This window comes from Physeter macrocephalus, chromosome 11 (genome assembly GCF_002837175.3).
Source record: "Physeter macrocephalus isolate SW-GA chromosome 11, ASM283717v5, whole genome shotgun sequence".
Lineage (NCBI taxonomy): Eukaryota > Metazoa > Chordata > Mammalia > Artiodactyla > Physeteridae > Physeter > Physeter macrocephalus.
Genome location: NC_041224.1, coordinates 143,219,451 through 143,231,673, shown reverse-complemented (window position 1 = coordinate 143,231,673; position 12,223 = coordinate 143,219,451).

Below are 12,223 nucleotides of genomic sequence, written 5' to 3'. Positions count from 1 at the left end.
TGAAAATTCCTTGTATTACTCTGAAATTACTCTCAAAAATATCCAACATGGCTCATTTTGACTTCAGTGTTTGAAATGGATTGCTACGTCTTAGCTGAACACCAAGCTGGCTTGAATTTCAGGAACACTTACATTTAAAAACTCCTGTATCTCTAAGCACTAGATTTTCAATCAGGGAGAGAGGCTCACAGCCCAGAAGGCACTATGGAGCCCAGGCTACCAAGAGAGCATCACCCATCCCTGCTCAGTTTAGAGCAAATGTTCATTGAAATTTGGAAGCCACACTGTCTGCCTATTAAAATTGTTCTCTTTCTGTATTTTATTCCAAATTGCAACTTATATTCGAACTCCAAGAAGTCTGATGCGCGCCTGACTGGGCCCACCGTGATCTAACACAGTGTTTATCTTATAGCAGGGGTCCCCAACCCCCGGGCAGCGGACCGGTACCGTGAGGAACCGGGCTGCACAGCAGGAGGTGAGCGGCCCGCGAGCCAGCGAAGCTTCACCTGCGGCACCCCATCGCTCGCATTACCGCCTGAACCGTCTCCACCCCGGTCCGTGGAAAGACTGTCTTCCACGAAACGGGCCCCTGGTGCCAAAACGATTGGGGACCGCTATCTTACAGGACCTAAAAATTACCTGAAGTGCTTTTATTTTAAAAAACCATAGGCCTCTTCCTCAGAAGACCCTAATGCAATAGGTCTGGGCCATGCTGAGAATTGCATTTCTAACAAATGGCAGGATCCGGCAAGTCACTGATTTAGCCCATGTCATATGCTGGACTCTCCTTGGCTGGGTTTTGTTGTCTTTAAACGTTTCAGATTAAAGGATTTGATTTACAATTTCACTAAGCAGCTAAACCTGGGATACCCAAATCAAATCTGCCATCAGTATGCTGGGGGAGAAACTGGGAAGGAAGGAAAGGCATGTAAGGAGTAGCCTTTCAAGACCAAAAGCTGGTCTTGTCCTACAGGGTTGTCCCACCACCTTTCTCACGTGGGGATTGTGAAACAAGGGAACCCCCATTATGTGGTCAACAAGGTTTTAAAGTTGCAACGTATTTGAAAAAAGAGGCTACAAAATCAAAACTGTATGGTTACCCACACACCTCCACCTAAGACTAAAGGAGTCTCTCATATTCCGTGTCCTTTGTATGTGGTCCTAAAAGCCCTAACACGGCCTGAATCTCTTTGTAAGAACATAGTCATATGCTCACGTGATTAAAGTGGTATTTCTAAGAGTGAAAAAACGTTATGGAGAAAGGATATTATGTAGCTGGCCAACCTTCAAGATGGCACCCAATGACCTCTGCCTCCTGGTACCCAGGCCCTTCTGCAGTCTCTCCCACATCGTACAGGGTCATCTGTGTGACCGATAGAATATGGGAAAAGGGACGGTATGTCACTTCTGAGGCCAGGTCCTAAAGGATACTGGGGCCTTGCTCTCTTTGGGAGAGCACACGGTGGGAGAGGGAGCAGCCAGGTCATGAGCAGCCCTAAGGAGAGGGGAGGAGCTGTGAGCGAGCCTTCGTGCAAGCACAACTTCTAGCCCCAGACAAGCCCCCGCTGACTTTCTAACTGCAGCCTCAGGAGACAGCCCGAGCAAGCACCACACAGCTAAGTCACTCCTGGGTTCCCGACATCACCAACTATGAAATAATGTTTGTTGTTTTAAGCTGCCAACTTGTGGGGTAATTTGCTACATGCCAAAAGATAACGAATGCAGATGTCATTTATAAACAAATTTTCATGGGTAATAATCACTCATGAGAACATGATCTCTAGTTAATGTACAGATCTCACTCAGGAAACACAAACCAGAAAAAGCCAGCACTCAAGACTCTTCATAATAGTTTGACCTAAACATGAAGCAATTATTAACAAACACAGACCTTATAACGTGCTTTACTGAAAATACTCAGTATTGTCAGCTATAAACAAGAATAAAATGGTCAGTACTTAAAAGCCATTCAAGTTCCCATGAGCCAAGTGGCCATCGAGGGAACTGAGCCACTGTGTTCAGCTCTCCTCACCCTTAACGCAGTTCCGTTAGTTTTAAGAGCAAAGGGGTAGTCGGACCCACCTTTGCTTCAAACAGGCTTTTAGAGCAGAAATTCTATGTACTGATGCCTACCGCAACTTCTTGCACAGGGTGTAGATGATAGGCATTTAAAATACTAATTCACTTCTAAAACGATTTCTAACTTTTAGAATGTGAGCTCTGTAAGACCAGGTGATGTGTGTCTCATTTATCACTGTGTCCTCAGAGGCTCACAGAGCTCCTGGTACATAATAGGTGGTGAGTATAAGTGATGGATGGATGGATGCATGGATGGATGGATGGACAGGCAGACAGATGAACAATATATCCTGAGCTAGTGTACATGCTTATTTGTATAAGTTTGAAATTTTGACATGGGAGCCAGTAGTGAGGGGAAACTAAAACAATTATGCTCTACTGCTTAAGACTATAGGAGAGGATTTACAAATAGTCACTGCAGATTATGAAAATATGAGAAGGAAAACATGCTTAAGAAAGCTGAAGAGTAGGAGAAAAAAATCTTCGATGTTAACTCAGTGAAAAATCCCTTTTAACCAATATTGTACAAGCAGTACACAGTCTTCACAAGAAGGATTAGGTAAGAAAATTTATTTGGGGGCCCACTGCTTGCTATTCTAGAGCCTTTCTACCTTTACCCTTAGCCATAACCCCTTCCTCCTCTACCCTGAGGAATTAGCTGTCTAAAATTATCTCTCAAAACATATTTTTAATAAAACATTTTGCCACTTTATTAGGGTAGCGCTAGATGAGGTAATAGATAAACTCCAATTCTCAGTGGCTTAACACAGTAGAATTTTAATTAGAGCAGAAGGTATGGGTAGAGGGGAGATGTCCCACATAGTTATTCAGGGGCCTAGACTGATGAAGACCCTGCTGTCATCAACTCTTGACCTCCAAGGAGACCTGGGGCATGGACAATCAGCTAGCAGGTATAAGAAGAGGGCAAGTAAATAATTACACAGAAGGTTGTCACAGGCTAGCAGCTAACATCACTTCCATTCACATTCTGCTGGCCAGAGCTCAGTCATACGGCCCCAGATAGATGCAAAAAGGGCTGGGAATGTAGTTCCTGCCTAGACCGCCACTTTCCAGCAACAACACTACACTACAAAGTGAAAGCATGAATCTTCGCAAGATGGTTAACATCCATACTCACAAAACTCATTGACACAAATGTGTCAATACTTGATAACAAACTGAAGGCTTCCCAAAGAAGATTTGTTAGCAGAAATCAAGATGGATGATTTGGATGGGATTTCAGGCATATGAGAAGAGTATTGGGTTTCTCTCATTTGTAATGGCCCTAGGGTATAAATTGGTCCTGGTAGATTGTTGAAGGAACAAGGAAGAAATGTAAGGGAGAGGTTTTCAAAGTGGGTGAGAAGCAAATGCATGATACTCTATTTTGACCCCAACTATAATAGAAGCAATTAGATGGCCTTACAAACCTTAGGCTATCTAAGAAAATCTGTTCATGATTATTCCTTCATCTTCTCTAAGTGAGTTTTAATGATCTCCCTCTTTCAATAATTGCTATGTTTCTAACCTCCCAGTGGTCCCGCAAATTCAAGTGAATTATGATTAGGAGCTACTAATTATAGTAATGAGATACAGGAAAGAAAAGACAAAGGGAAAAATTTATAAATATAATACATGTGACAAAAGTGGGCCAAGCTTCAGTCGACCGGCCTTCAGAGGCCCAGGGAGAAGAGGGCAGTATGTCAGTGAGCATATCCCACCCTGCTCACGCCCCGACACTCAAAGTCACACAGATTTCCTTTCCCTGGTGGCTTCTCTTTACCTCAGACCATTACACTGTGGCTCATGCTGTCCAGCTGGTCACACAGCAGATGGAAAGAGTATGTTTTAGTGACAGAGACATACTCCAAACGTGCACCTCTGAAAAGAGGCAAGGCAGAGATTTATATCCTTCATCCAGAGATAAAAAGTAGCTCTACATACTAAACTTTCAAGACTCAAACCAGAAAAAGCCAGCACTCAAGACTCTTCATAATAGTTTGACCTAAACATGAAGCAGTTATTAACACACACAGACCTTATAACATCATGGAAACTCAAAAACTGACTCTACGTTGTCTCCAGGGCACACGGAATCCCAGATTTGCATTTCCCATCGTACTGAGCTGTTCCCAAGGGAGCGCTAGAAAGAAGCTGCACCTTGCCCTTTGTGACTTGCTGTGGGGGGCAGCTGAGCACACATCTAAGGAAAGGAGTCCACGGGGAAAGCAGGGAAGTGAAGGAAACAAGGCAAATGCTGCCCTCCTCAGAGCTGATAGTCCTAAATCAGGACCCATACGTGGCATAACTGGGGAGCATCCATGGTACAAAACTCCCTGGGAAACGCTGACAGAAGCCAGGGATGGGCGGTTCCAGTGGGACCAGACAACTATCAGTTGTTGCCAGCTAATGAACGGGGATTGAGCTAAACATCCAGTTTGGGCCGCACACAGGAGCAAAATTGGGTTCCAGCCTCCTGTGATTGGGAGTTTTCAGGAATAGACTGAAAATAAGAGTCAATTTTTCTCAGGAGTTATTGGCAAAACTTTCCTCCTTGCCGGGCTGGCACCCTTGAAGGACATGAAGGAACTCACCAAGACTTCAGGAGGTTGCTGATCTACAGACAAACAAACAAACAAAAAAAACAAATTCTAATGCCTTTAGCACCCCAGCAATGGTTACCTTTTTTTTTTTTTTTTTTCCTGGTACGCGGGTCTCTCAATGTTGTGGCCTCTCCCGTTGCGGAGCACAGGCTCCGGACGCGCAGGCTCAGCGGCCACGGCTCACGGGCCCAGCCGCTCCACGGCATGTGGGATCTTCCCGGACCGGTGCACGAACCCGTGTCCCCTGCATCGGCAGGCGGACTCTCAACCACTGCGCCACCAGGGAAGCCCAATTGTTACCTTTATACCAGCCTCCTACCCTCTGGCTAGCAGCTGGCAAGAGTCAGCTTTACTTGCTAAAGCTTATGAATTCATCGAAACAACTACAGCAAAGACCTGGCCAGGGCAAAGACCAGCAAAGTGTTTCTAAAATTATCTATAATTTATTTCCTATCATCTTAATCCACTCATTCAGTAGTTTCCATCCAACTAGAAATGTATGAATATTTAGTAAATATTTACTTATCACCTACTCTGAGTCAGGCATGTTCTGAGCACTAAGGATATATTAGTCACCGAACAGGCAGAGTCACTTCTCTTGTAGGATTTATGAGATAGCAAGAAGAAATTTGAATCTACCTCTGCTTCATTCATAACCTAATGAAAAAAGCACAACTCCTCTCCTTCCTTCACACAAGTTACTACCTCATGAAGGGAGATAAACATATACTGAACATTTTACGAGGGCCCACTATGGGACAGAGCACGTGGCACAAAGACGAATAAGGTGTGTTCCAGTCTAGTGGGGAAGACCACATATTCACAAAAGGTTACAGTATAGACAGGTGTTAAGTGATTGTGTCCCCACCTCCAAAAAGACGTGCTGGCATCCTAACCTCCAGTTCCTCAAAATGTGACTATATTTGGAATTAGGGTTATTGCAAACGTAAATAGTTAAGATGTGGTCATACTGGAGTGGAGTAGACTCTTAATTCAACGATGGGTGTCCTTATAGGAAAACAGCTACGTGAGGACAGAAACAGGGAGAACGCCCTGTGACTGCAAAGGCAGAGATTGGAGTTATGCAACCACAAGCCAAGGAATGCCAAAAACTGCCAGCAAACCACCAGAAGCTAGGTTTCAGAGAGAAAGCATGGCTCCGTGACACCTTATTTCAGACTTGTAGCCTCCAGAACCATGAGACAATAAATTTCTGTTGTTCTCAGCCATCCAGCGTGTGGTTCTTTGTTACAGCAGCCCTAGGAAACTAATCCACCAGGTAAGTGTTATAACATAGCTAAGAACAGACTATGAGAGAAACAGAGGAGGAAGTAACTTGACTGTACCTGTGATGGATGAGGAAGGCTTCCCACAGGAGATGCTATTTGCACAGTGCCTTGGAATAGAAACAGGACTTTGGCCAGACAGGTGAGAGAAGTCAAGACACCAAGGCCCTCTCCTAAGCCATAGATAGAGGATGCATGGAGGTAGAGGACTACAGGCAAGAGTGTAAATGGTAGACGATGCCACTGGAAAGTAAAGTTAGACCCAAATTATGTTGGCACAGTAGGTAATAGGAAAACTTTAATTATAAGCAGATGAACAACAGGATCAAGTTTAATTTTTGGTAAGATATCTTTGGCAACAGGGTGCTGAATATACTTGAGGAATGAGGACCAGGTAACACGTTACTCAAACAGATCATGAAGGAGTCAACTTAAGCAGGTGTGATATTGTGATATTATAGAAACACATATTTGTTTTTTGTTTTTGTTTTTTTTTTTTTTGCGGTACGCGGGCCTCTCACTGTTGTGGCCTCTCCCGTTGTGGAGCACAGGCTCCGGACGCGCAGGCTCAGCGGCCACGGCTCACGGGCCCAGCCGCTCCGCGGCATGTGGGATCCTCCCGGACCGGGGCACGAACCCGCGTCCCCAGCATCGGCAGGCCGACTCTCAACCACTGCGCCACCAGGGAAGCCCTAGAAACACATATTTGGTCCTTGTTCCAGTTCCTGGCACAGAGCTTCTAAAGCCCTTGGAAATTTCCTGAGTGCCTGGAATGAGGAGAATGTCTTTCGTTATTCATAATAAGCCCCTTTCAACCATACCTGAGTTTATGCTAATGAGGGGACTCGGAGAATAGGGGCTGATATCAAGGCAGTGGGAATAGAGGGGGAAAAGCAGACTTACTAAGATGTAGAACAGATGTCTGATGGGTGTGGAGGGTGTAGGAGGCATGAAAAAAAAAAAAAAAAAAAGCAAGACTAGTTAAGGGCACAGACTCTTCTGCTACAATGCAGAGTTAAAATTCTGTCCCAGCTATGTGATGTTGGACAAGTTCTTTAACTTCCCTTGCACTGCCCTTACCTGTAAAATGAAGTCACTAGCAGCATAAGGTAATGGGAGGGTTGTAATGGCTTTTTATACAGACAGTGCTTAGGAAAGGCCTAGGACATATTAAGTGCTTTGTCCACATTTGCCAGAGCAGCAGCAACATGTACTGGGGAATTCTTGGGCCAGGAAAATGAGGATTATAAGAACAGCTCCAAAACCAAAAAGTTTTATGAGAGCACAAAAAAGGAAGAGATCAGTTCCTGGTGAAGAGAAGCTGATATTAGAGTAGATGGAGCAAAGACACCCAGGTAGGAAACGGAAAGTTAGATGGGGATAAACTGAAGGTGCGGGAAGGTGGCAGGTTCCCAGGGAACTGCTCTCACAGGCACATCCAGAGACAGAAGGAGAGCCAGATCACAAAAGCCTTTCAAGACCACGTCTCGGAACTTACGCCAAGGTCAACAGAGTTTCGGGAAGCTGAGCCTTCCAACTAAGGTGCTCCAGGGGCTGCCTCTTACTCACTCCACCTTCCTTTTTTTTTTTTTTTTTTTTTTTTTTTTTTAAATATTTATTTGTTTGTTTGGCTGCGCCGGGTCTTAGTTGCGGCACACAGGATCTTCGGTTCGGCATGCGGGCTCTTAGTTGCAGCATGCGGGATCTAGCTCCCTGACCAGGGATCGAGCTTGGGTCCCCGGCACTGGAAGCGCAGAGTCTTAACCGCTGGACCACCAGGGAAGTCCCCCGCTCCACCTTCTCATGGTAACCTTCCTCCTATTTCCTTGAGGAATTACCACTTCTCCATTGGATTACTCTTTGGGATTAAATCAAGAGGCTTTGCCTTCCCCTGACCAGGAGGTGGGTACCAAGTCCAGGCCAGGCCAGAAAGACCCTGCCTCTCTGGGATCGAATTGGGAGGGGAGTGAAGAAAAGACAGAATAAGGCTGGGGTTCAGAAACTCCAGCGGTGGTGCTGTGCAGCAATTCCTGCCTGGAGACCTTCAGAGCTACCTGGTTCCTGCCCTTTCTGAGCTGCTGTTTCTATCCTGTGAGCTTTCTACATTGTTTCTGTTAATTCCCTTTTGCCGTGAATTAACCAGAGCCAGTGTCTACGGCTAACCATCAAAGATCCCTAACACCCTAATGCAACTTCAACAAATGGGCCTTCCTGATCATTTGCTTTCAGAATAGAGGTATCAACAAGAAAATAGCAGAAAGTTGGAGGATGCCACCCACTGCCTGGCAACCAAAAATCACTACCTGTGTCTGCCAAAGGTAGGATGTTGGAACCGGCTTTCTTCTTTCCCCTAGAGAAATCTGAGCCTTGTTGTCTATCCTGTATTCAATAGACTGTGTGATATGTGACATCAGAAGTTATAATATGACCTAGATTTCCTACCTACATCAATCAGTTCATTAATCTCTTTTTTAGTTTTGTGGACACCAAGAAAGGGGTGCTGTTTCCAAAAACAAGTTCTCCCTTCTGAACACAGTTCCACCCTAGGAGACCCACTGATTGATTTCCCTCATCAGCACCTCACTGATGTTAAGAATAAAAGAATCTTCTCAGATCAGATCAGCCCATCTCTTTGCTCTGAGCCCAATTGTTCCCCAGGGCTTTGTTCGGTGAGGATTAGGTTTCTAACCAACAGGCCCTCCTGTTGGAGGCCTAAGGCAGAGACCATTCTAAAATCACATCTATTTCCACCAGAATCAGTGTTCTGATTCTTTCAAGTTCTCTTTCTATGGGCATGGTTACAATATTCTTGTTATTACATCTGAGATTTGACATTCTTTCCCTTACTGATGCTTTGTACCTTTCAAATTTATTCACTCAACCAGTCCATACTGAGTCCTTTCCATGTGTTAGAACCAAATGTAGGCAGATTGCTCCATCCCTGGAGGGAAGTGAATGCTATTTATTTTGTATCCCATGCCTAGCTGAGCACCTGGCACATGAAAAAAAGTCCCAGAAAGGTTTCCTTGTCTAAGGAGAAGTTTGCCTCACTAACAGCTCTGTGCAAAGTAGATTTCAGTGTCCTATCATAGGATCCCATCCGACCCTCAGCTATTAGGGTATGTGGAGAGGGTGGGAGTCCAGAGTCATTATTGCCTGACCCAAATCCTCGTTCCTTCCCTTCTGACTATGTGACCTCAAGCTAACAAATGCACTCTTGAAAGCCTTGGTTGCCTTTGTAGAATGGGATTAGTAATACATGCCTCACAAAATCATTAAAAGCATTAAAGGAAAAAATGCATGAAAATCATTTCATAGATTACCTGGCACATCGTACTTAATAAATGTGACTATATCTGGTACAAATTTTATAATCACCAATTCTGGTGTGTAAGAAATATAACTTTATTTCCTATAACTCATTTTAATTTCTGATTTGGGGCCCCTATTCTGCCCTATATGAAAAATAAAACTCAGTTAAATGGAAGATGTTCTCTTGGTCCCTCTCCTCTCTGAAGTTATCCCTTAGTTCCAGCCAGTGCCAGCTTAGTGGTTGTGAGAATGGGGGCTTATAGCCTCCTTCTCAGGATAGAACTCATCTCATCCAGTCCTCGACACAGGCAATGAGCAGTGCTATCTAGAATAGCTCTCTGGAGCTAGTGATCCACTGAGATGTTGGCACACCCTGGGCAGAGACTACCCATGTCCTGTCTTACCAAAGCACATCACCCTGTGCTGTCTGCAAGACCCTTTCAGGTCTCTGGCATACACTCTCAATTGGTGTCTGTGCCATAGGAACTTTCGGATGCCCTGCAGTACTGCTGAGCATCTGCAGAGATCTCCAAGGCCTTCTCCAGCCTAGGCACACCTAGCAACCGGTTCTACTGTACAATAGTACCATGAGGACAACCAGAATTCCTCCATGAGATCAGCCACCTCCCTGAATCTCCCCTATGATGTCAGGCAAGAATGAACTCAGTTTGAGGTGGAGAGCGAGAACAGGGCACAAACACAGAGTGGTAAGGGGTGGACAGGAGAGAAAAAGAGAGGTGGGAGGGAGTGAGGGGGAGGGGAGAAGGGAGGGAAGGGAGAGGGAAAAGAAGGAGGAAGAGAGGGGAGGGAAGGAGGGGGAAGGGAGAGGAGAGACAGGAAAGGAAGAGAAAAGACAGGGTACAGGGGGAGACAGCACAGAGAGGAGATAAAGAGAGAAAGGCAGGAGAGGAAAAGAGGTCTTCCTTGCTTCTTCTCTACAGCTCCTCCCTCTCTTTTCCTGGTCAAAAGGTCTTTTTCTACTCAAGGAGAAACACTGGGAGGGGATGAGACAGGGAGAATGTCAGGGAGAAACTCAATTAGGATGGTTCTGACTCATCACACCGACTTCCTCAATCCTTGTTTCAGGCTTCTATTTTACATTTAGAAGCTAAGAATTGCTACATTTTCTGCAATTTACTTCTGACAGTTTCTCTGGGGTAAATGGTGGCTGGGAATGTTTAGGGCAAGGAAGAAAAAAAGCAGCTTAATCCAATCATTAACCTGTGACATCATTAAAAGGAATGCACCACAAAAATGGGACTTGAGTGTAGATGTTGAAACCCTCTCCGATTTGAGTATCTCCTGGAAAAGCCCCCAGGGCAGCAGGTGCAGCCCCATGAGAGGCCGAGGCCCATGATAGTTAAGAAAGCCTGCCAGGCTCTAGGAGGAGAGAAGATCCCAGAGCTCCAGGGCACAGGGGATTCAGGATAAGAAGCCTAGCTCTGGCCCACTCTCTTATCCAAGTGTGCCCATGGGTTTCAAATGGCTTTTATTTTCCCATTCTCTTCCAGACGGCTCACACCTGCCTCCCTTATCTCGTCAATACTGACATATCTTTAGTAGCTTCTTGACTTGGGGAGCCAATCAGCCGATTGACTCTTGAGCTGTGTGCCAGCTCTCTCAATCACATATTCCAGGACTGTTGCCTGCTCTTTATTTTTCATCTACAGATGGCTTCATAAAAGCCATTCTCCTTATTCTGAGAAAAGTCCAAGTGGTAGCTGGATATTCATTTAAGATGCAAATCAGGTTATGCAGGTGGCATAAAATAACAGCAGGCTTTAAGAATCACGGATGAGGGGTGGAACTGACACAAACACCGTGATGAAAGCACAACTTCTCCCGCCTGCTCTCCTTAAGATCAACGCCTTCGCAATGGGGCTGATTGCTCTTACATGTAGACCGTATAAATAAGATTCTAAACAGAATGCTCTCCCTGAATTTCTCTTCATGTTCCTCCACATCTTAGACCAGAGGCCAGCAAACTCTTCCCCGTAAAAGGTCAAATACTAAGTATTTTTGGCCTTGCAGGCAATCCAGTCTCTGTTGGAATTACTCGATTCTGCAAATGTAGTGTGACAGTACGTAATTGAATGAGCATGGCTGTGTGCCAATAAAACTTTATCTACAGACACTGAAATTTGAATTTCTGGAATGCTCACATATCATGAAATATTATTTTTCTCTTGATTTTTTTCTAACTATTTGAAACTGTAAAAATTATTCTTATGCTCTCCAGTCATACAAAGCAGGCAGCGGACTGGGTTTGGCCCACAGGGTGTACTTTGTTACCCTCTGACTTAGATCATCATACTCTAATATGATAAATCTCAATTCTAACAAACAATTCTGGTCCCAAGTAATACAGGAAACTTTACTAATCCATCTCTTTTTGAGTATATGATACAGGAGGAGGGGGCTAGAGTTTATATATTTCTTTAGAAATAATGCAAAATTATAAGATTCCTATAAACTTCATAAAACAAACTACTTTCAAAGTCTATACTGGAAACTCATTCTTATTTATTCTTTGAAAGTGTGACAGTGTCCTTTATTGGCAGTATTTTATTGGCCTATGTTGAATAGGCCTGTTTTCAGTCAAAGAAATTGTACTTCTTTGTGTTTAGTCTATAGTCCAGAATTTTCATTTGTCCATTCTAGCCTTACCACTACCACCTATTTTCAGTTTGAATTAGTGAGTTGTCCATATCCCAGAATTTTGTTCCAGATCAACTGTTAAGGCACATGTTGCTCATGGTTGACAATGCACTTGACCCCTCACTGGACACCTCCATGCTATGATTTCAGAGGCATTGCTCAAGAACCTATACTCCTCCCAATAGCCTTTCCACCAATATAAAATTTTTCAAAAAAGCACTTCCCGGGCTTCCCTGGTGGCGCAGTGGTTGCGCGTCCGCCTGCCGATGCAGGGGACACGGGTTC